Source organism: Gopherus evgoodei, chromosome 1 (genome assembly GCF_007399415.2).
Source record: "Gopherus evgoodei ecotype Sinaloan lineage chromosome 1, rGopEvg1_v1.p, whole genome shotgun sequence".
Classification (NCBI taxonomy): Eukaryota; Metazoa; Chordata; order Testudines; family Testudinidae; genus Gopherus; species Gopherus evgoodei.
The window spans coordinates 228,611,249-228,619,126 of NC_044322.1; positions in this window are offsets into that span (position 1 = coordinate 228,611,249).

Consider the following 7,878-nt stretch of genomic DNA (forward strand, 5'->3'; position numbering starts at 1 on the left):
GGGCACAAACCCCACATTGGTTGTATGTTCTAAATTTACATGTCACCAACCAACAGCACCCAGTACAAACACCTCAGGCACATTAACAGCCTTGAACGGAGTCACAGACAGTCCTTTTGGGTCCTCCAGTTTGTCTTGCCACCCAGGTAAGTGTATCTCTGTAATAGATGACCCCGTATGCAAAGAATCACAGCAATATTTAGGTTACTCCTAATCCTGAAGGAGCAGTCATGTAGTCCAGGTCAATTGCGCTTTAGGTCTCACACCAAAGACAACTCTTGTAGCCATTCCTATAGTAAACCTATATGAAACTTTATTAAATATGAAAAGGAAATTAGAGAGTTATTTACAAGGTTAAAACAAGCAAACATTGATAAATAAATGACTTTCAGAAGATAATATAGGCTTCCATAATCAGCAAGTTCTATTTGTCCTTTAGGGCTAATCCAGGCTACGCAGCCGGGATCTCTGGTTTATGCCTTGAAATACCTTCTCCCACAGAGTCCAAGCAGAATAGATATTCTTAGTTCCTTTAGTCTGGGAGTTCTATCCCACTCCAGTCATGTGCTCTGAGCTGCAAACTCAGCTGATGGAAGGAATCCACATGCATGACACATCTCTATAGGGAGGAGAAGAGAACAATAAGAGTCTTTAGTCCTTTTGTTGATGGTTTCTCAGTGCAGATGTAGGGAATTTTCATGTGTATGATCTAGCCAGAGCCTGTCTGGTGTCAATGGGTCTCCTCTTTCAGAAGGCAGATAACCATTTCTGTAGCAGAGCAGCTCTTCACACTAAATGATGTCCCTATTCTGTATGGTGATTCATACAGTCACAGAGGTTCACAGTACATGTCATAAACAGATAAGTAAGAGTTAATAGAACAGAAGTACTTCATCTCTCTTTTGCCTGTAAAGGGTTAACAAGATCAGTGAGCCAGGCTGTCACCTGACCAGAGGACCAATCAGGGGACAGGATACCTTCAAATCTTGAGGGAGGGAAGTTTTTGTGTGTGCTGTTAGTTTTCGGTTGTTGTTCACTCTGGGGGCTCAGAGGGATCAGACGTGCAACCAGGTTTCTCTTCAATCTCTCCAATACAGGCTCTTTATAAGTTCAGAATAGTGAGTACTAGGTAGATAAAGCGAGTTAGGCTTATGTTTGTTTTCTTTATTTGCAAATGTGTATTTGGTTGGAAGGAGTTCAAATTGGTATTTTGCTGAAAGGATTTTAATTTGTACTTGTATACTTAGGCTGGGAGGATATTCCCAATGTCTATAGCTGAAAGACCCTGTACCTATTCCATCTTAAATTTACAAAGATAATTTTTACTGTTTTTTTCTTTCTTTAATTAAAAGCTTTTCTTGTTTAAGAACCTGATTGTTTTTTTATTCTGGTGAGACCCCAGGGGACTGGGTCTGGATCCACCAGGGAATTGGTGGGGAGAAAGGAGGGAAGGGGGAGAGAGAGGTTATTTTCTCTCTATGTTAGGATTACTTTCTCTCTCAGGGAGAGTCTGTGAGGGGGAGAGAGAAGGAGAGGGGAAGATGGATTTTCCTCTCTGTTTTAAGATTCAAGGAGTTTGAATCACAGTGATCTTCCAAGGTAACCCAGGGAGGGGAAGCCTGGGAGAGGCAATGGTGAGGGAAAGGGTTTACTTCCCTTGTGTTAAGATCCAGAGGGACTGGGTCTTGGGGGTCCCCAAACAAGGTTTTAGGGGGACCAGAGTGTAGCAGGCACTGGAATTCCTGGTTGGTGGCAGCGCTACAAGTACTAAGCTGGTAATTGAGCTTAGAGGAATTCATGCTGATACCCCACTTTTGGACACTAAGGTTCAGAGTGGGGAATTATACCATGACAGTACAACTGCTCAAATATTACATTACAGTGAGGAGCACAGATGTTACAAGTAAGATTAATGCATGGAGCAGCTCACAAGCATTCAATTGAGTCCAAACGCTGAACACTTTCTTTGTAATTTCAATAACAATTTTATCAATATTAACCACAAAGGGAGCCAGACAGATTTCAACCACGTATCTGTCAGTGTCCAGTTGAGACAACTGGATCGTGGCATGAGCTGGCACCAGGCCAGCCAGCGTCACAGTGTGAATGTTCTTTTCATGTAGTTTTTGTGTGTGTGTGTGAGAGATAAACACTTTGTGGTAAACGGGTGTAAATCTATCTTGCACTGGCCTCCTACTGGTCCCATTTCAAAGCAGGGTAGATCAAAGTGCACTATGGAACTTTTTAATGCATGTCAGACAAGTCCACGTGGATCCTGAGGGTGCAGCAGGCTAGTGTGGGGTAGATTTACATGTACTAAGTATTTGTATAGACAAGCCCTGTATAGTTTATAGGTACAGAGACATTTGCTCACTGGGATCCATCTTGCCTTAAATAGTTTTCAGCATTGCTGAAGTGTTCCCTTTTAAGACAATGTATTGCAGAATTACTAACAGCATGATTATTAATTATAATTACTTATTAACAATTGTGAATCCCAGTCAGTGTGCTGTATGGTGTAAAAAAGAGATCAGATTAGAATAGTTCTAAAGCCAAACAGCTTAAAATTGGAAGGCCCAATCCTGCTCCCACAGAAGGTAATGGACAAACTGTAATTGATTTTAATAGGAGCAGAACACATGCTTTGTAAAAATAGTGTATGTACAGAAAGAAAATGTTTAAAACAATTTCCCACTTGTTATGTAATCCACAAGCTTACTGGTGTGTTTCAAGGACCCCCTTCCCCAAAAAGGTTAAAAATGCTAAAACAATCTTGCAAAAATTCCCTTTCCAGTTTATTTTATTAACAGATCACGTCAGATGATAACTTTACAGAAAGCTGCAAATGTGGGAACAACTCGTGCTGGACCCTTGAGAAGTTAGGTTATAAATGTGTTTACCTGTCTTCAGAGTTTTGAACCTCAAAGGTGCCTTTGAGCCCCTTGGACCAGGATCAAATTGTCTTCCAGATGGGAAGAACTCACTACATCAGCAAACAATGTACACCTGGATCAAGTAGTGTACAGGCCACACAGCCATAAGATGACAGGTCAGAGGAGCAAGTGATGGTCCATACATAATATCTTTCCAAAACACATGCATGTACCAAAGGTGTTTGTTACTGCAAAGGTGACTTTTATATGGATTCAACATTGCATATCCTTATGCTGCTCAAGATCTTATAAGATTCCAAATCATTACCTCTGAAGATTTTATTCTGTAGGGATTTACACCCCCACACAAGTTCAGTTTTGTCAAACAGAAATGCAGTGCTTTCACTCAGCTTATATTCTTTGAAATCCAGAGTGTCTCACCTAATCAATTTTCTGCCACTCAAGAGGATAGTCTGCTTCTGTGTGATGTGGTGTATGTAATTCGGGTACAGTAACACCTTTTGGTTTTGTGATCTACAATGGTAAATTTCAAAGAATGCTATCTGCATGTAGAGACAACAGCCTTTTTTGTTTTCTGAAGAGATGCACGCACTGGGTTCTCATGGAGGCTTTACTTTTGTTCATTCTTTTAGACTGAAAATAAACAGTTGCCCTTTTTATATGGAGAAACGTGACACAGGTGGGCCAAAGAGCACAAGGAATGTGGAAATAAAGGAGAAATCTTCTTGCATAGGAAAGTTACACATAGTCACAAGGCACTGCAAACCTTATATTATTTTCCAAAGATTTTGGTTCATGGGAAAATTTTCCCATAGGCATTGTTAACTTGCCTGACTGACACTTAAATGGCCTAAATCAAGGCGACAGAGATGTTAGCAGCATTATGTGAGGAGCTGTTCCTTAAGGTTGAGCTGTTCTTTAGAACAATGTATTCAGTTCAGAGTATTAAGCTTAAATGGATTTAACATGAGGCTCACATGTCATTTTGTTCCAACTATTTTTATATGCTATGACTAATGCAAGAATACCCTTCATCTCTATTTAAGACTAAATTCTCTGTTGTCCTTCATCCAGCATCCTAGAACAGAGTCTTGTTGCAAAATAGAATTCACCTTCTGTCCCATCACTCTGCTTCAACCCTCCCGTTCCATAAAACAACCAGTAGTGCACAGGGTCCTTTTGCATCAATTCTTCTATCTACTGGGCATGTCAGTTGGATTCCCTGACCTTAATAACAATGCTTACTGCTTTTTATCAGTAAAACAGAAAATGTTTACAAAGGAGAGCAGTATCCTTTTCCCCATTTTAAAGATGGGGAAACTGAGGCAGCAAGTGGCAAAGTGACTTGCCCAAGGTCACCTAGTAGGTCAGTGAAAGAGTCAGGAATAGAATCCTGGTCTCCTGTGTGCCAGTCCAGTGCTCTACCCACTAGGCAACATTGCTCTGTTATTTAGTCTATGAACACTGAGCATTTACATGACTGAGATTTATTAGGCATGGAATGTTTCTTTCAGGGGAAGTGGTATTTGCACACTTAGAGCTAATTGGGCAAAATACCAGTAAACATATGGTAGAGAAGAGTTCTGCCTTGGCCCCAGAGAAAGATTGATTGACTACGAGGTCATTTTCATCTCTAAATTCCATGGTTCAAATTTCTTTGTATTTTTAAAGGGTCATTTAATTGCCATGAAGCTAGCAATAGGGCAAAGCTTTTTAGCAAATTTTATAGGAGAAGAGTGTCTGAGAGGATGGATGGACTGTCAATGAGGGGGAAGAGATGAGAAATTGATGGGACTCATTGACTGTGGCCATTTGAATGAGGCGTTCTAAGGGCAGAATCTATTCTGAGTGCAGGGAGTTAGAGATACGTAGTTTATCTACATATCTATGATACAGTTTTTACTTCTATTTTAACTCAAGTTAATTCATTGCCTGTTAATCCAAATGAGCTAACATATTTGTAAATGCTGGTTTAAACACTCCAAAAATTATTGTTCCATGTCATAAACGTTTGTGGATGTCCAGACTAGCACTCAAGTTAACTGGCAATCAGTTGACTTGAGCTAGAGCAGGAGCAAAGATTTTGCTCTGGAAATGCCCTGCCTGAGAGCCAAATTTAGATTTGAGGCCTGGATTCAGCAAGATATTTGAGCACATGTCCAATGTTAAGCAGTACGTCATCCCAATGAGTCGAGGGGATTGCTCACATGCTTAAAAAAGAGCTCTGTGCAAGCTTGAAAGCTTGTTTCTCTCACCAACAGAAGCTGGTCCAATAAAAGATGTTATCTCACCCACTTTATCTCTCTAACCCTTAAAATTAGGTATGTTGTTAAAAACCTTGCTTAACTGAGTCAGTAACTATGGCTCAGCACCTCTTGTGACGTTATTGATATAAACTGGGACCATATAGAACATGGGTTGCAACCAAGGTCCTGTAGTGGCACCAGATCTTATGTAAAGGGCGTCATATAAGGTGTCTAAGACCAAGTTATGGGTTACTGGTTATGATTATGCTGTCTGTATGTCTGTATCATTATGTAGTTGAAGTTATAAGAATTGGCTGTATACTGTCTGTATTTCAAATTGGTGCTGCAGTTCTGGGAAACACCCCAGACAAGTTGGTGTTAGCTCTGCCTAGCCTGCTTGATGGCCCATTAAGGGCCATCAGCTACACAATTGACCCATTGAGAGGAGGCAGATACGCCTTGTGACTCAGCAAAGTATGCAGGGACTTGCCCATGTGACTCCAAACTCCATTTTGCTGTAATTTTCCACAGTAAGAACAAAGAAGTGTTCTTACACCTGGAAGTGCCTATATAAGGCTGATGCCTCATCTCCATTTTGTCTTCAATCCTGTTTCTTACCTCTGGAGGGACTTTGCTACAAGCTGAAGCTCTACAGAAGGGACTGATGACCCATCCCAGCGGAGGATGTTCTCCAGAGACTTGATTTGAACCTGCAGTTTACTCCATCACTGCTACAAGCCTGAACTAAGAACTTTGCCATTACTGTATGTAATTGATTCCATTTAACCAATTCTAGCTCTCATCTCTATCTTTTTCCCTTTATGAATAAACCTTTAGATTTTAGATTCTAAAGGCCTGGCAACAGCGTGATTTGTGGGTAAGATCTGATGTGTATATTGACCTGGGTCTGGGGCTTGGTCCTTTGGGATCGAGAGAACCTTTTTCTTTTACTGGGGTGTTAGTTTTCATAACCATTCATCCCCAGGACGAGTGGCACTGGTGGTGATACTGGGAAACTGGAGTGTCTAAGGAAATTGCTTGTGTGACTTGTGGTTAGTCAGTGGGGTGAAACCGAAATCCTTTTTGTCTGGCTGGTTTGGTTTGCCTTAGAGGTGAAAAAACCCCAGCCTAGGGCTGTAAGTGCCCCGTTTGAGCAATTGGTCCTGAATTGAAACTCTCAGTTGGGTCCCGCCAGAACCTCATCGTCACACCTCTGCACTCTGATTGGTGGAGGCTATTCCATTTCAGAATAATGCTTTCAATAACAGTTTGCTAAATACAGTGTATTTAATATAAAGGAATTGTGCTGAGGGATGAGAAGCATTAGTTTAATCCTGTCATAAACAGATAAGTAAGAGTTAATAGAACAAAAGTGCTTCATAGCTCTTTTGCCTGGAAAGGGTTAACAAAAACAGTGAGCCTGGCTGTCACCTGACCAGAGGACCAATCAGAGGACAGGATACTTTCAAATCTTGAGGGAGGGAAGTTTTGTGTGTGCTATTAGTTTTTGGTTGTTGTTCACATTGGGGGCTCAGAGGGATCAGACGTGCAACCAGGTTTCTCTCCAATCTCTCCGATACAGGCTCTTATAAGTTCAGAATAGTGAGTACTAGGTAGATAAAGCGAGTTAGGCTTATGTTTGTTTTCTTTATTTGCAAATGTGTATTTGGCTGGAAGAAGTTCAAATGTGTATTTGGCTGAAAGGATTTTAATTTGTATTTGTATACTTAGGCTGGGAGGGTATTCCCAGTGTCTATAGCTGAAAGACCCTGTACTTATTCTATTTTAAATTTACAAAGATAATTTTTACTGTTTTTCTCTCTTTAATTAAAAGCTTTTCTTGCTAAGTACCTGATTGGTTTTTTTTTATCCTGGTGAGACTCCAGGGGACTGGACAGGGAACTGGTAGGGAGAAAGGAGGGAAGGGGGAGAGAGAGGCTAATTTCTCTCTGTGTTAGGATTACTTTCTCTCTCAGGGAGAATCTGGGAGGGGGAAAGAGAAGGAAGGGAGGAAGGTGAATTTTCCTCTCTGTTTTAAGATTCAAAGAGTTTGAATCACAGTGATCTTCCAAGGTAACCCAGGGAGGGGAAGCCTGAGAGAGGCAACGGTGAGGGAAAGAGTTTACTTCCCTTGTGTAATGATCCAGAGGGTCTGGGACTTGGGGGTCCCCGGGCAAGGTTTTGGGGGGACCAGAGTGTACCAGGCACTGGAATTCCTGGTTGGTGGCAGTGCTACAGGTTCTAAGCTGGTAATTAGCTTAGAGGAATTCATGCTGGTACCCCATCTTTTGGACGCTAAGGTTCAGAGTGGGGAATTTTACCATGACAAATCCCAACACTCCTGGATTCATTTAATGTATATTCAGAACATTTGAAACTCTACCTGAAACACAGAAAACATTTTTGCCTCAGAGAAAAAGAAAAGATTAAAAAGGTGATCCTGGCAATTCTAAATTTCAGAAGGAAGAGAAAAATCTGTGAAAATCAGAGGATAATGGAAAGGTCAGCAATAAACTGTAGTTAATAATAATAATAATAATAATAATAATAATTAATAATTAATAAGCATTCCAGACAAAGCTGAGGAGTCCCTGGTCCTGCAAATACTTTTAACTTTAATTGTGTGAGTATTCATATTCACACCGGTGGGACCACTCATGTGCTGAAGGTTAAATACATGTGTAAACATTTGTGGTAGTGAAGCCTTCTTGGATGAAGGGAATGCAGCAGATCTGGGT